The sequence below is a fragment of the Phodopus roborovskii genome, unplaced genomic scaffold (assembly GCF_943737965.1).
Source record: "Phodopus roborovskii unplaced genomic scaffold, PHOROB, whole genome shotgun sequence".
NCBI lineage: Eukaryota > Metazoa > Chordata > Mammalia > Rodentia > Cricetidae > Phodopus > Phodopus roborovskii.
In genome coordinates, this window is record NW_026125391.1 from 10,362,314 (window position 1) to 10,379,726 (window position 17,413).

Below are 17,413 nucleotides of genomic sequence, written 5' to 3' on the forward strand. Positions count from 1 at the left end.
TGTTTTCATATGTTAAACCATCCATGCAATCCAGGGATGGAGCCTACTTGGTCATGGTGGATGATTTCTCTGATGTATATTCTTGGATTTGGTTGCCAGTATTTTATTATTTTTGCATTGATGTTCATCAGGGATATTGGAACCTGGAAGCAACCTAGATGTCCCTCAACTGAAGAATGGATAAAGAAGATGTGGCACATATACACAATGGAATACTATTCTCTAGAAAAAAATAATGGTATCTTGAAATTCACAGGCAAGTGGATGAAGAAACCATCCTGAATGAGGTAACTCAGTCACAAAAAGAGGAACATGGTATGTACTCTCTCATATATGGATTTTAGACCTAGAGCAAAGGATCACCAGCCTATAATTCACACCACAAGAGGAACTAGGATACAAGGTGTATTCTAAGAGATTCATAAAAAGTCCCTCAAGGAAGGGGAAGGGACAAATCACCAAGAGCACATGGGAAGTGAGGGATGGCAGTGAATGGAGAGAAAGAGTGGGAGAAAGAGAGGGGGAGGAGAGGAAAGCATGTGTGACTAGGAAGATTGAGTCAGGGTAGGAATAGAAGACAGGAGAGAGAGAGAGAGAGAGAGAGAGAGAGAGAGAGAGAGAGAGAGAGAGAGAGAACATAAAAGAGGAAGCCATTATTGGTTTGAAGGGAAAATTGAACCTAAAGAAAGGTCTAGAGACCTACAAGACTGCTGCCCACTAACAATTTGGGCAACCGTGAGAAGTCTACCATAAATGCCTTCCCGGATAGTGAAATCAACAACTAACTTATCCACCATCATGGAGCCCTCATCTAGTACCTGTTGGAAACAGAAGCAAACACCCATTCCTAAAAACTGAGTCAAAGTAGAATCCAGATAAAGAGGGAGAGAACAAGACCAGGTTGCTGAAACACCTACAGACAGCTGATCTGAACAAGGGGGTGCTAATGGGTCCTCAGACTCATAAGTGGGAAGCCAGCATGGGACTGACTCAGGTCCCCCTGAATATGGGTCTCAGCCAGAAGGACTGAACAGTCTAAGGGACCTCAGACAGTGGAACCAGGATGTATTCCTGGTGCACAAAAGGTCCTTGTGGATACATCTCCCATGGAGGCATACTGTCTTAACCTAGAGACAGGAGAGAAGTCCTAGTCCCTGCTTCAAATGACTTGATAGATCTATATGACATCACCTGGATGGCATTGCCCTACATGTGGAATTGGGGTGGGGAGATTGGAGGTGAGGGTGGTCAGGGTGCATTGAGGGGACAGAGAGGGCAAGAGGGAAGGAGGGAGAGGGAACTGGGATCGAAAAGTAAAATAATAAAGTATATAAAGAAAAGGAATTCTTTATTTAAATCTATACTCCATTTTTTAAAATATGATTATTTTGTGTTTTGGTGACTAGAATCTTGAGTTCCCTCTGTCAGATGTGTGGTTGGTGAAGATCTTTTCCCATTCTCTGGGCTGCTGTTTTGGTTTTTTGACCATGCCCTTGCCTTACAGAAGTTTCTCAGTTTCTTGAGGTACCATTTATTAATTGTTGATCTCACTGTCTGTGCTTCTGGTGTTATGTTCTGGAGGTAGTCTCCTTTGCCAGTTCATTCAAGGGTACTTCCCTCTTTCTTTTTTGTGAAGTGCAGTGAGGCTGAATTTATGTAGAGGTCATTTTTTAGTAAGTCAAGCTATACTAATATCCCACCAATGTTGTTATGAGTTATCATAAGCTTAATGGTTTACAGGACACCATGAGTTATTTTATAGTTGTCGTTTGATATCCACAGTGGGTTTAACTATTCTAAATTCAAAGTAATGACAGGGCTACACTTCTGGTTGCTTTCACTGCACGTTCCCGCCTCTTGATGCTGCCTATATTTTTTGGCTCTATAACCACATCACTGTAACTCTCTTGCCTCCTTCTTTAACCTTTTTCAATGCTGTGATTATATAAAGCATAGGCAATCTATGAAAATCCCCATATTTGATGAACACCTTAGTTCATCTACAGCTTTAGATTCTTCTTGCCCTGTCTGATAGAAAGATTCACAAGTTCTAACTAGTAAAGCATGAGTGTGCTTGGCAGCCATTACTGTGTCTTCCTCCACAATAGGCAACATGAATGCCAATAAGAGCAAAAAAAAAAAAAAAAAAAAAAAAAAAAAACAGGGTTTCTGCATTATTAAGTGTATTAAAGAGTTACCAGGGTAATAATACAAAGAAAAATCCAAAAGACAAAAAAGACAATGAAAAGTCATAAACTGCAAAAACTACTCCAGGGAAAATGGCAACATTTGTTTTCAATTCTATAACTGAGATGATGGGGAAAATCTAGGAAACATGATGTAGTAACATACAGAATGTCCTCACCCAGTGAATATGAACCATATAATGATCTTATCTAACTATGATTTTCTGCAGGGACAGTTGCTGAGTCCCTTCACAGATGTGTAAGAAAAATGTCACCTAGAAATTATACTTAGAAGCCAGGCCTTCATCAGATTTGGAGCCAGGTTGGCATTTCTAAGGGAGTCTGAATCCCAGATGGGCTAGTGGGCTAGATCTTCCAGATTCATTTTTTTCCTGGTGGTATACAATGTAACTCTCTGTTAGTACAAAATGTAACATTCCTGGTAGTATACAATGTAACAGGTATACAATGTAGCATTCCATGCAGTACACAATGTAACACTCTGTTGCATAAGATGTAACATTCCTAGTAGTACACAATGTAACATTCTTGTGGCATACAATGTAACACTCCTTGTAGTATACAATGTAACACTTCTGGTAGTACACAAGGTAAAACTCCTGATCTTCCAGATTCTTATCAACAGTATACAAATACCCTCTGGATGAAATCATTCTCATCCTATACTTTAATGAATCACTACGATTTTTTTAAAAGTCAGTGCCAAACATAAAGTAAAACTCTGCAGGTTTACAGGAAACCACAAACAGCTGAGGGACAGTGGAGCTCAGAAACTGCCCTGTGGAAATTATCAGACATTTTCAAAGATAATTCTGATTGTCATATTTAGGGAACTGTACATACATTTCATTGAATGAAATACTAGAAAGTTTCATATGTTGAACTGAAAGAGTTTTGAGGAATAAAAGTTATAAAAAAAAAATGCCTTGAACATTTGGTTGAATTCATGGTACCAGGCTAGACAATAAAGAAAAATCATGCAAAGAGTTAAATACTCTGACTAAAGAATAGGGTGAACACACACAAACACACACACACACACACACACACACACACACACACACAGAGAGAGAGAGAGAGAGAGAGAGAGAGAGAGAGAGAGAGTTTCTACAGTAAGCAGAGCAAAGGCTTGAGTATAGCTCATATTCAAAGATCAAGAGGTCCAGCATTGGTAAAATCAAATCTGTGCAGCAAAACAAAAATAAAATTAATCCTAAACACAAAATATTAAAACCAACAGATACTACATTTAAAAAAATGCTTAATTTCCAACAGACAGAGGGGATCCAGGCTTGGTGTTAGAAACCTTTAATGCCAGCACTCCAGAAATTGAGACCAGGCTGGTCTACAAAGTGAGTTCCAGGACAACCAAGGCTAAATAAAGAGACCTTGTCTCAAAATAAATAAAAATAAATAAATAAACAAGCAAATAAATAATACAAAAGGCATTGGGAAAAGCAAGAAAAGTTTCTTTCAAATTCCTGACACTTGATATGAAGGATGACTTGTCATGAACAGCAACAGAAATCCAGGTAAGTGTTCCTTTCCCAAATGTTCTGAGAGAAAAGAGCTGACATCCTAGAACTGTATAGGTGTTGGCAGTGTGGTGATGTGTGAGAGGAAGTATTCTTCTAAAGATGAGGTTGAGATAATCCTGTTTTAAAGACAATCCATTGAGAGTTGCCATTGAAGGAAAAGCTGAATGAGAAAATATATTTAGAAAAACATGACCTGAGATAGATGGTCAGAGATAAGGAAATGCTGAGGAATTGTAATTGCAAGGATTGCAATGTCCACAATCAATTGGGACATGGACCATATAGTATTATCATGCTCAGTGTCTTCTGGGGCTAAAATTGAAAGTGCAAAGAAACAACCCCTTGATTTGAAGTCCTTCACTCTAATAAAGGAATAGTTGTCACTTTACACCTAGACTCTTTTTAAAAATCCTACCTCACTAATTTTCAACTAAACTCTACCCAAACCTAGGGTAGTTAAGCATTTCACACTTGCTATGCATAGTCTTTCCAGGAAGTCAAAATTAAAAATCACTTAGAAATGAAGAAATGATGGTCAATTCAATATAAGTGTTCAGAATACTTAAACTGGTAGTTGTCTAGGCTCCTCCTCAGTCTTACTTTTGTCTCTTCCTAACAGCACAGCTTCGTGAAAAGAATGATCAAGTTTTATTAGCAGCTGTTTCTGCATTGTTAACATCCAAAGGACTTAAGATTCTATAAGACAGTAAATTTGTTTCAGTAAAGAAACTGCTTGATAAACTGAAACAGAAAAGAGAAGAGATGGAGTGACATCATAGTAAATGAAACAATATCCATAAACAAAATGTATATTGTTAAGTTGGCACAGAAAACCATTAAGAGAATCACTCAACATTTGTAAATGTCCATTTCATACTCATAATACAACTAACATTTTAAAAATGAAATGGCTTATTACACTATAAATAAAATTTCATTCCTGAAAATTTAAAGTAGAATATATATATATATATATATATATATATATATATATATATAATTTATTTACTGTGAAACATACACACAAAATGCATAAAGTGATAGTTCCATTAATTGGATAATTTCTACCTCTTCAAAGTCCTACCTCTTTAACAACAAATGCATTTTAATACTGAGTTATGAGGTTATTAACCTCACATGATAGAAGATACACAGAACAGATATAATTACAGATGTGAACAATAAGAAAATAATTTTGAATTTTCCAGGCTGACCCATTCCAATAAATGGAGTTCCAGAAAATGGGGAACTCTTTTTGGCTTCAGGAAGGAGAATAGAAATTGAATAAAATGGAAAAATGAGAACAATTTAAGAATGGGAAGCTTTCTCTGTCCTATTGCTTAGCAGAGGAAAGCAAAGTACCATTTGAAGGAAGGCTTTAGCAATAATAGCTGACAGCCAGCAAAGAAGTTTCAGTCCTACATCCATAGGGAAGAGCCTTTCAACAACATCAATGAACTTAAAGTCTACTTTTATTTTGCCATTGTGAACCCTTCTATAGAGAAACCACGGAGCTGAGCCTAGAAGGTTACTAAGTTTGTGATAGTTTGTTATATAGCTATGTAATACAAATGTATAGAGCAATTGAATTACAGTGTAAATGAAGAGGAAAAAATGTGGGAAGATGTTTATGCATACTCAACTCTGAGATATTTAGAATCCATGACAAATACAAAACTATGATCTTGTTATATAACATATATAAGTTATAAAAATGCATGAGTTATTCAGTTGCATAAGAGCAAATGTAATCTGTCACTGAGATTGAGAAAAAAAAGTCCTTAAAGAAGAATATAGTGATGTATATATTCCACTGTATCTGTAGAGTAAATGGTTCATCACAAGGTATTATTTTCTTACTGTATACTAATATTATTATTATTGATCATTTCAATAAACATCAAACAATTATCCTTTCTGATATCAGAAATTTCACTTATCTAGAGGAATGCTTTCTAATTGATCTTTCAGTAAGCATAACTTTTGAGAGATAGTACTAGGCATAAAAGTACCAGGGCAACCTGCAGTTAGTTACCAATGACATAGTTCACTTCCATTGAAGAAAACATATTTGTATTTATATATAAGTTTTTGAGTAAGTCTTCCTTGTGATTCCAACTCTTAAATAGAGTTTAGACTTTTAAGTTGATGAATCTGCTCACTATTTCATACAAATATGGGAACTATTTTAGTATATATAAGGGTATAATAACTTGAATATTCACCCATTAGCTTAAGGTTGTTTGGGGTAGGAACTACGGAGATGTACTACAAATAAGGAATAAATTCATAACCCAGAAAAGTCAATTCTATAATCCCCATATACCATAAAAACTGATTTAACCATAGTCTTACAAATGACTTATGTCTCCATGAAACCAGATGCTTATATTTAGTGTTGGAACATAAAAATAAATGCAGACTGAAATAAATCATAATAGAGAAATCCTGCTTTCTTTATTAAGTTGTGAGTGGAGATAGGGAAAAAAAGTTCATATTACTCTCACATTACTGTGTACAATATTACCTTGTAATAAGAGAAGGTTCTTAACCTATTGGTTGGTCTAAGCTTTTGTATCATTTTAAACACCTGTTAAGTCTCCTTCTAAGTTTGATTGGAGTGAACATGAACACATTACTATTTAGCTACTAATAATAAAATATAACATCCCGTAAGAATTCCATCCATCTATTACTTTCCAAAACCAGAGTTATTGAATACGAGTATCCAGGATAGCAAGCAGTATAAGGGAAATTGCCTTCAAATGTCAACCACAGCAGTATTCAATGGACAGCAGAATCAGTCATTTCATGGGAAGTGATTTAGAAAGCTTTCTGCCCTTTTGTGAAATACAAAAATTACCATGTCCTGAAAAGATCACTTACATGAATTCCATTGTAAAAGAAATCTGGTCACTTTTCCAAGTGAAGGGGAGGATGTTGGGTATAGTGTTATTATTCAAGTGGTATTATTTAAAACCAGACCAGCAAGAAGACAATGCCTTAAGTGACCTTGTAATCAATTCTATGGTCAAAACCAGTTAACAATTATGGGGCAATGAATTCATATATGAACATATTCATATGTTCACAAATGAATATTGACTTCATAAAAATAAAATTCAGAATATACTACAAATTAAACTAATTCTTCATATCTTAAAATGGATCATATTAATATTATATAATGTCATACTTCTGAGTAAACTGAATTGAATTTTAACTACAGCATGATTTAATCAAAATGTATGTAAATATTAGTGCTAGAATTACTTTCTATCCTAAATAAAACATGTTCATTGCCACTAGCTAGGAAATGAAAGCAATGCATATGTGCTTCAACTGCTAAATGGCTAGGAAAATATACATATACACAATGGAATTCTAGTCTAATGTAAATAAAAATGAAATTTTGAGGTTAGTTGGTGGAACTAGATGTTATACTGAGTGAGGTAACCCAGACCCACAGAAGAAAATACCTCATAATCTCTCTCATCTGTGACTCTATAGATGTGGGAGCCTAGAACCTGGAGCAACTGCAAAACCTAGGAAAGTAACAGAAGACCAATATTGGAGCCTGAAAGAGAGGGAGACATAGTCATTCACAGGTTTTGTGAAGGGTAGAGGATAAAGCCATGTACGTGGTAGAAGGGCTTAGGTTACTCAGGTAACTGTGCTAGGAGAGGTCATTCCGTGGGTAATGCCCTTGCCACACAAGCATGAAGACCTGGCTTCAAATTTCCAGAACCACGGTAAACACATGTGTTACTGTGCATATCTGTAATCTTAGTGTTCCTTAGTGAGGTAAGAGGCAGAATCAGATTCCCTGAAGGCTGATGAGCCAGACGCCTGGCTTATGCAGCAATGACCTGCACATGAAGTGGAAGGTAAGGAATGACACTAGGTGTTTCCTCTGATACCATATTTTGCCATGGTGCATTCATGCCTACATAGACATGAAGGAATACACATGCACACTTTGTACACACTGTGTACATAGTACAAACACAAATGAAAGGGGCAAGGAGGTGCACAGATCAAAACTAGGCATAACTGCTTTTAAGAAAATAGATTCTAATAATGGGAATGTATGAAATCATGAGAATTTTCCAAACTTCCAGCACAATGAGCAAACATGTAAGTATAAAATGTTTTTGTTTTACGCAGTATATATATATATATATATATATATATATATATATATATATATATGGTTTTTTTTAATGAATAACTTTCCCAAACAGATATAGACAGCTCTAGGAAATATTCCACTAGTAAGAAAGAAATTAATTTTGACAATTTGATTTGTTTATATAATTCTTTTTGTTTCTTATTGTATTTTGTATTGATTGTTTTGTCTTAGTTTTCAATTCTCTGATATTAAAGAATTGGAGGAAAGCATATGTATTTGTGAAAATAGCCAGCATGGGGGATATCATTTCATTCTTTCCAGGTGGTAAGAGAACAAAAAGGATAAGAAGAATGTGTACAATGCAAGTCCTCCAAAATTAGAAATAAAGATTATCTTCAAAATGTATATCCTCCAAACTTCTTACCATGCTTAGTTTGTTTCCTCAAGCATTAACACAATCTCCAAGCCCACTGTGCACAAAACTGTTAAAACATCCAGGTAGACATGCAAAGCATCCTTGGTCTCCTTTAATGTTCATCTGGAGAATTTGAAGATAACACATCTCGTGATGCTGTACCCCTCAATAGTGGTGTCTCAGAATTTGCCAGAGTAATGACTGAGTGATGTGAGAACCTCCAGTCTTAAACAGCTATATAGTTGGTAACAAGAACAGAGATAAAGTGATCCATGATCCTAGGTGATTATGATTATCCAATCTGCTTAAACTTGAGAGATGATCAGAACAAATATGGAAAGCTGTAAGGATGTTTCTATAAGTTAATGTAACTGCAGACAAGCATCTCTAGAAGGAATGTGTCTGTTCAGAGTTCAGGAACATTAAAACTTAAAATTGTTACAGACATATCCATTTTCAAAAGATTTTTTCCCAACAATGAATTTCATATTAAAGCTAAGCTTATATAATTATTTGTGTATCTATACCTAGCTTCTCTGCATTATTTTTATGATTAATTTATACTATGCCCTAACTATAGTAGCAACAATTCAGGCATTAATATACAATTATAATACTAAGCTATATTACTGGGATTCTGGAACTACATTTTACTTACTTACTGATTTATCTATTCATTGATTAATTTATTTATCTTGAAGACAGAGTACCCCTGCCTCTCAAGTGCAGGGATTACAGTTGTGTTCCATCAGACTGAGCATGGAATTACTTATTAACCTTTTAAACTTTTTCTATTCTCTTCTAAAACTCCTGGCTCAAGGAGTCTTGTCTCTGCCCCCAGAGTATGGGGTACATTTTACAACTTTGTCCTTACCTTTAACTCTTTAATGGGGTGTTAAAACTCTCCTTACAAAATAAAACATGTTTGCTTTGTCAGTGAGAAGCAAGCATCACAAATATGAATATAGCAAATTAAGGCTGGGCAAAGTCAAGGACTCTGTCTGTTACATTGTGGTTTTCAGTTCACTGCAATTATTACTGCTCCATGCACACAATGAAAGGATAGCCAACTGGGCAAACAGTGACGATGAGTTGGAATAAAACTGACCAAGAAGCTGGGCCTTGGGGTGCCGAGGCAGACAGTGTTTTCTCTGCATCTTTTTTTTCTCTCTTTTCCTGGCACTGCACTCTTTGGTTGATGGCCTAACATTTTGGGTTAATCCTATATTTAATCCTATAGACATTTCATAGATTCTTCCCATTGGTCTTTGGCCTTTTTATGTTTGAATGTCCTGTATTTTCTGATATCTGGTTTTTGGTTGTTTGGTTTTCTTTTTCAAGATAGGATTTCTCTTTGTAGCTTGTAACTCACCTGTAGACCAGGCTGGCCTCAAACTCAGACGTCTACCTGCCTCTGTCTCCTGAGTACCGGCATTACAGGTGTGCACCACCTCCATCCAGCTCTGATTTCTATTTTATTGGCTGGCTGTAGCCCAGTATGATCAAAGGACAAGATGTTTGACCTTCATCCTTCTCCTTGTTCCCTGATGCTGGGGACTGTCCTCTAATGACACTTGGAATGCTTCTTATAACATATTCCAAACAATAGGAAACTTTATTTTAAAAATCATATCCCTAATATTTAGAAGCACCATGATTATTTTATCAACAAGTAAAATTTGAATTAAAATAACTATTAAATCTGACTCTACTTTTATACCTTGAAAATATATGCTGAATATATAATTAAGCCTTCATGGTGATGCTGAAGTTTATATTCAAATATATACATTTTAAAGTTCCAATGCTACTATTATTGGGAAGGTATAAGACACTAGAAAGCTGCATTCGATATTTCTAACAAACTTTTTGAAGATGTGTTTAATTATATAAAATATATATTATGTATATTATCAGTTACACTCATATTGTGTGTGTATTTTGGATGTAAAAACTGTAGTTTAAAAAAATTGTAGTTTATATGTAGTAAGTAAATAAGTAACAGGTTTTGAGTATCTTAGATGAAAATTTAACTCGTAAATCTTATGATAATTATTTTTTAAGCTAGCTTTTCTTAAAGGTGCATCTGCAAACCAGTCTACTAAAAACTTCACACAGTATTTGATATGGTAAAATTCAACAGAACTTTAGAAAATACTTAAATCTATCAAAAAACAAACAAACAACATCAGTGACAAAATCCTGTTGAAATAAAGAAACAATCAACCAGCCAAAACTGTAGACAAAGCCAGGCTGCTGTGTAACATAGGGAGCAGAGACTAAAAGTGTGGTGCCAACTTGCCATCATCTACATTTTTACCCAATTAATCTTTTTCTCGGAGAGCTCTTTTTAAAACTATTTATCTGTTTCTTTCTTTGATTGTGGGAAGTGTGTACTAAGATAAAAGTGAAGGTAAGAGGATGGTTTGCATGAGCTAGTTCTCGCCTTGCACCTTTGCAGCTGGGATAAACTTCAGTTCATCAGAAGCATACTGACCCTCTGGACCACCTCACTATCTCTTACACAGTTAGTTTTTAATTCAGCCTTCATATTATTCATATGCTAGTATGTTTTTCAGAAGGTGTATTACTGTTTTTGAACAATTGAAGTAGAAGCTAATTTTTAACATCTTAGCTTGATCATCCCACAAGCTTCATGCCCTAGTGGATAAACAAAGAAAAAAATCACAAGAATAAAAATATTTATGAACGAATATTCATTGTAGTGATTAAGTCAAACTCTATAGCTCAGATGAAACAAAATGCCTCATTCTCGGTGCAAAATAAAGTCAAATTGTGGACACAGTTTTTCCTTTGGAAGTTTTCTCTCATAAGGAAAATATGGAGCTTAATGCATTGTGTTCTCCCAGTACAAATTCTATTTCTAAGATAAAGGTTTGGGGGAAAACATGAAGACCTACATTTACTCCTCAACCACTAGATGGCACCCAGGCATCTATGGCAAACTCCCATATGTGGATGGGCTTTGATCACTGACAGAAACACATAAAATCAGTAAAAACTGAAAAGAAGGGCTGTATAGATATTTGCTAGACTGCCATATCTTAACAGAATGTAAATTACTTAAAATGAGGTGTAACCTATTCCTAAGAAGGCCCTCTTTCCTGAATGCAGATTCTCTTTCATACAAAAGCCACAGAGCTCATTGCTTTTGTTTCCTCTTATTCTACTTCTAAAAGGCCTCTCTATCCTATTCAGTAATTCTTTTTTAGTCATTACAGACTCATTGCTCTTACTATTTTAGTCAACACTCTCACCATATGACCCATCATTACGGTGATGATAACATGTAGTAACTACATGTGGGTATGAGGATTTTGCTAGAAAGTGTGGCCTTCTTTTCCACAGACAAAGCCCTCTGATATCCCTACAGAATGCATAGGCCTTCTATCATATGAAAGTCTGACTTGAAAACAAGAATACAACATGTGTCTTTTTTTTGTACATTAAAATTCTGGGAAGTAAAGCAATCATAGAATGAGCCTCCCCCAGCACAAAAGAAACATAGTAAGGGCTAAGAAAACAGGGAATTGTTGCCCTGTGTATCAGTAACTAAACTGATCATACCTCTTGGAATTATCTTAGAAATGATGAAAATCTAAAGATGAGATCAAGTTGACAGAGCTTTCATAAGCTAAGGGGAGTTTGCAGCTTTCCAAGTACAGTATTTTTTGATATTGTAGTATTTTAATTGTGTTGATCAATGCTAAGAGTTGATAACAGACAGTATTTGTAACTATGTAGAGAGAGAAAGGAATCCACATTGTTCCCTGAGAACATAGACCAGCCTCTGTATTTAAGAATGAGAGTAGTTATCTGCCTAGAACAGTCTCAGAACTTAGTTTTGTGTTCTTGTCCTCTGTTTGTAAGGGGGAAATTGTTTTACATTTGTGAAACTTCCATATAAAGTAAGAGTAGTTTTTCTGGCAGCCTGGAGCCACTGCTGCCAGCCCCAAATAATACACAGAGACATTATATTAGATATAATTCTGTTGACCAGTTACTAGTTTCTTATCAGCTAGCTCTGTCTTAATTATTAACCCATTTCTATTAATCTAAGTATTTCCATGTGGTCTTATCTTATTGGAGAGTGGGGGCCGGTGTTTCTGCTCTCTCCAGTCTCTCCATGTTGACTCCTCCCTACCACTTTCTTGAATCCTCCTTGTCCCTTAGCCCTGCCTATCATGCTTTCCTATTGACCAACAGTGCTTTATTCATTAACCAGTATGAGAAATGACATCTCCCATCATCCATATTTTATCTTTAATCTTTGGTGTGCCACATGGAATACTGCAACCTACATAGAGAAGAGAAAGGGAGGGAGAATGGCTGGGTTTAGCCCAAGACTCAGATCCATTTGTGAAACACCTTCCATGTATCACACATTAATTAAGCATGTACTGTACATTTATAACACCTTCCATGTATCACACATTAATCAAGCCTGTACTATACATTTATAACAATTGCCCATTCAGATAGGCTGGCATATAATGAGGAAAGTGATTAGAGAATGGACTACAATAGCTCATGCTATAGGAAACAAATGACAGAGGAAGACTATGGGGAGATTTTCCTCAGGGTTTGCACACCACAAGAAGCTGGATCATTTGTACTGAAGTTTGAGTACAAGATATCCCATACATACAGAGTAAATAAGAATAGAACACTGCAGGAAAGGGACATACATGGATGAATTAGATAACAACCCAGCTCTGGAGAATACCCCAGAAGATTTTATTGTGTTATGTAGAGTACACAGAAATAGCCTTTGAAAAATTTACATTAGAGAACTTACTCTTTATTTCATAGTAAACAACTAAGTTTCCCTTTAAAAAAGTACATTTTTAAAAAATTTTCTTTGTCTTACCCTGCACATGTGTGCATGTGCATGTTTGTGTGCATGCCTGTGTGTGTGTGTGTGTGTGTATGTAAGGAGTAGGGTTTTTCCTCCCGCCGCTCCCATCGTGTGTGTGTGTGTGTGTGTGTGTGTGTGTGTGTGTGTGTGTGTGTATATATATATATATATATATATATATATATATATATATATATATAGTGTACACACATATGAAAAACCAGATCAGGACATGCAGTGTCTGCTATTGGTCTCCATCTCCTCATCTGTCGTGAGCACCTGCCACTGAGCAGGAAGCTTGCTGTATGGTCTAGGCTGGCTATTTCGAGAGTTCTTGGGAGTTTTATATTTGTTCCCCCAACAATGAACTTCAATCATGTACAACCATGGATAACTTGTTAAATAGATGCTCAGGATTTAAACTGTTGGTTAAAACAAATGATTCGAACTTAAAGAAAATCTGGAAAGAAAGATGATAGCGTTTTGCTTTTTCTTTTTCTCTTATAAATAGTATCTCTGAAGTATACAATAAGCCTCGGGAGCCTTGTACTGTAAATATCTGATTGATGGGGAAACATTGGTTCCTAGAATTAAAACAAGAGAAAGAAAATGCAAGCATTTCTAAATGATCAGAGATGAATTAATTAGAAGCTATTGGTACAGTTTTGTGTAGTTCATTTTATTGAAACTTTAGGTGTCATTTCCTGATATACTACACACTCTCTCCATATTGCATGTGCTCCTTAGCTACTATATTTAATATTATACATGCCAGGGATGGTTGCCTCACTGTCTGAAAAGGAGTAGATGTATGATTAAGATCATAGTTTAAGGAGTGACAGGCTGAGAATTCAATCCTTTCTGTAAGAATTCTGGGAGGCCAAGGGATGTCGATACCATGTGCTCATCTTTCTTTGTCCTGTTACATAGAGGGCAGACCTGCAGCTGTATTGAATTAACAGATATCAGCACTGTGTTTCAGGTAAGAGGATTGGGACTGTAATGCATAGGCATTGTGCTCAAATAAATTATGATCAGGCAGAAGGAAAAAAAATAATTTGTGTGCTTTAGAGTACTGTCTGAGTTACCTGTTGCTATGACAAATATCTGAGATAATACTAAAAGGGAGGCATAACAACACTGGGGAAGAAGGGTTCGCTTTGGCTCAGGACTTCAGTCAAAGTTAACTGGCTTTGTGACTGAGATGTGATAAAAAGCCCCTAGCCTCCCAGCAGAGAGGCAGCAAGAAGACATATGTGTGCAAGCACATGAGAAGCAAAGGCATATCCCCAGCAACTGCTTTCTCCAGTAAGTTCTGCCTCCTAATACTTTATGCAGTATGAAGTTGCAAGTGAGTTAGCACAGTGGTAAAGTCATTATCTTCATGATGCTGTGGTCAATTGGATTGGATTGAACAGCCTGTAAGGAACCCTTAACCAGGAGCCTTTGTGAGAGGGACACTCATACATGCATATAATTTATGATACTGTAGGTTATATCACAAGTTGATATAGAATGATTTTGAATATTTTTGAGTTTACTATTTTTGAACATTGCATTATTCACTTTGGAGGGAGCAATGAAACCTGAATTATCTCAAAATGATTTAGAAATAACCCAATGCCAATTGATTTTTAACACTATGAAGGTAGAATCTTGAATATATAATTGATTGTGTACCTCTCACATGTAGCCATTGTAAATATTATATATCTTTAACTTTGTAGGAGGAGGAAAGTCTTGGACAATTTTCCTGTTTTCAAAAATGAACTTATATCAGTTAAATTCCAACCTTATACTTAGCTTGGCCGTTCCTACCTATTTTACTACTTGTTTTATTGTTAAAAAAAATTAGAGCTGGTGACTTAATACAATGTGCGTGTACAGAAAACATTTTACACATGTATGCTGTCATTTCTACATCTGAGATACTAGAATGTTTTGAGTATTTTATATTAATCATTTTCTTTCAAATTCTGACCATTGAACTATTTGGGTATCTATGAAAGACTTTTATTTCATTTGCTTAAAAGCTGAACAATATTTTTTTCTTTCCTGAGAAAATATAGCCTTTACTATAGATTATTGCCCAGAGTAATTAATACAGAATAGCATTAATTTTAGTTGTTAATGCAATAACTAGCATGAAAAGAGAGTAAACAAGCAATGGGTTCTTAAGAGTGGTTGCCAGTAGGTCCTTAAATAATATGTATTCTTACAGAAAAATATATATGTGGCAAGGTTTATCAGAATATATTATCAAGTGAAAATATACTCGACTTTATATTAACAGGGAAAGATAATTAATACATTACGTTTTCAGATTCCCCTTCTCTTCCAGATGTTACAAATAAAACATCTATGTCTTACATTATTATACTCTGCAGGCTTATGACAGTTATGGGGGAGCGTACTTTGTGGGTTGTTTCTAAATTTTTCCTTCTTAATTTGAGATCTCTCTGGCAATAGAAGTTCTTCATGGATGTAAAGAAAAGATTATAGTCCAAAACTATAACCACAAAATTGAACTCCAATCTACTTTACCCTAATATCCTGCACTAATGTGCTGGTACAAGCTGACAGAATTTAACAAGCTCAGTGGTATTTATTTCAGAGCACCACTTTGTAGACTGAAACTGATACTCATTCCAGCAGGTGTCAAAGCTCAGCAATAATCTACTTTCAAAGTAAAATGCAAATTGCACAGCGGAATTCTACAGAGAGGACAGCTCCACTTGTTCCCACTGAAGGGGCTTCTTCTTCACTCTTCACTAAGAAAAGTGCGTTTGACAGATGTACTAAATGAATTAGGAAAAATCCCTTCTGATCTAAGAAACATTAGAGCCCACTTCCCACATGAAAAATAAAATAAAACATGCCATCCTGTAACCAAAACAAACATCTCATGATGACACTTTATCATGTTATCAGGACTCAGGGTCTTCATGGCCTCTTTGAACTTGGTATAAATTTCAATGTACTTTGCCTGTTGGTGTTGAACACAGCCCTGGCAAGTGCTAGTGTATATTCTCGGAATTATGTGATACTCTTAACAGAGATGCACCAAAGCAACAAAATTATAAAAGAACATTTCTTTTTCTAGTTCAACACATAGATAATAAGATGAAAGAAAGTCATCAATTTATAATGTGCTTGGTAAAGTATGAATTCTATAGTATTAAAATAGCTTGGAGTATTTTATAAGAACTTAGATACCCAAGCAGAGCTTCTCAATTTGACTGCAAAAAATATCTGGAGAACAATGAAAATAATTTGTCTTGGTCAATGATTGTGCAGAATTTTTGAATCCTGTGGTATTTATTCCTAAAATGGTTTCTTCCAGTATTGCCAATATGTTAATATTCAGATTGGGTTTTAATTTTAGTTTTCCAGTAGCAGGATGTTACTGAATACAAGTAAGCAAAAATACCTGTGTAGGAAATACATTACCAGGTAAAGGAGTACAAATCTGAAAAAAGCAAAGGGATTTTAATAAGCATTGTCTCCCTAGATGATACAAAAGTAAAGGCCACAAACACTATACTTTCCTTCTACCTTCCATATTTAAAGAATTACCAATAAATGGCATTCAAAACAATAAAGCAAAGGCGGCAAGGGTCCAAAAGAAGGATGTGCATAGAAAGTATGAAGCTGCAAAACTCCATTTGGAAATGGCACTTAAACACACAATTTTAAAGCATTCTGAAGTTTTTAGCAATTACAGGAAATGGTCAAAAACTATTTACACACTGACTCATTTTTAAAGACTATTCACGTGTTCTCTTATTTATTTATAATCACCATGAAGTGTTTTCAAGTAGTCATATCTTTATAGCATTACAAAAATCATCACCTCATTCTATTCTTTTATGATTATCAAAGTGACTGAACCGTGGGTCATTAGAAACTTAACAATCTGTTGCAACTTCAATGTCTTGCTTTTCCCCCAGGGCAACGGATTATTCCTCCATCATAATATGTTAGTTAATACCAAAGGCTTTGCCCGACTTCAAAGGAGAGATATTAAAGGCTCACTTTCCACTACAAGGCAGGTGTATTTTTATTAGCTTTCTCTTTCAAAATTGCTATGACTTCACCCACAGATATCCCGCCAACAACCATTATTGAAAGCCGTAATATAATTGCTAAGTTACGCACAATGTCTGAAGCTAAAATACAATGCCACTTGCAGCTCTCAGTGATTGACTGAAACCAAGAGTTCCATCATTAAAACTGAATTAA

At 35.5% G+C, this 17,413-nt stretch overlaps 1 protein-coding gene across 1 annotated transcript in view; it reads right to left on the reverse strand.

Annotated features, from left to right (window-relative positions):
* Window positions 1-17,413, reverse strand: part of Agmo (alkylglycerol monooxygenase) — a 290,726-nt gene that overhangs the window by 85,036 nt on the left and 188,277 nt on the right. The gene's annotated exons all lie outside the window — the stretch shown is intronic.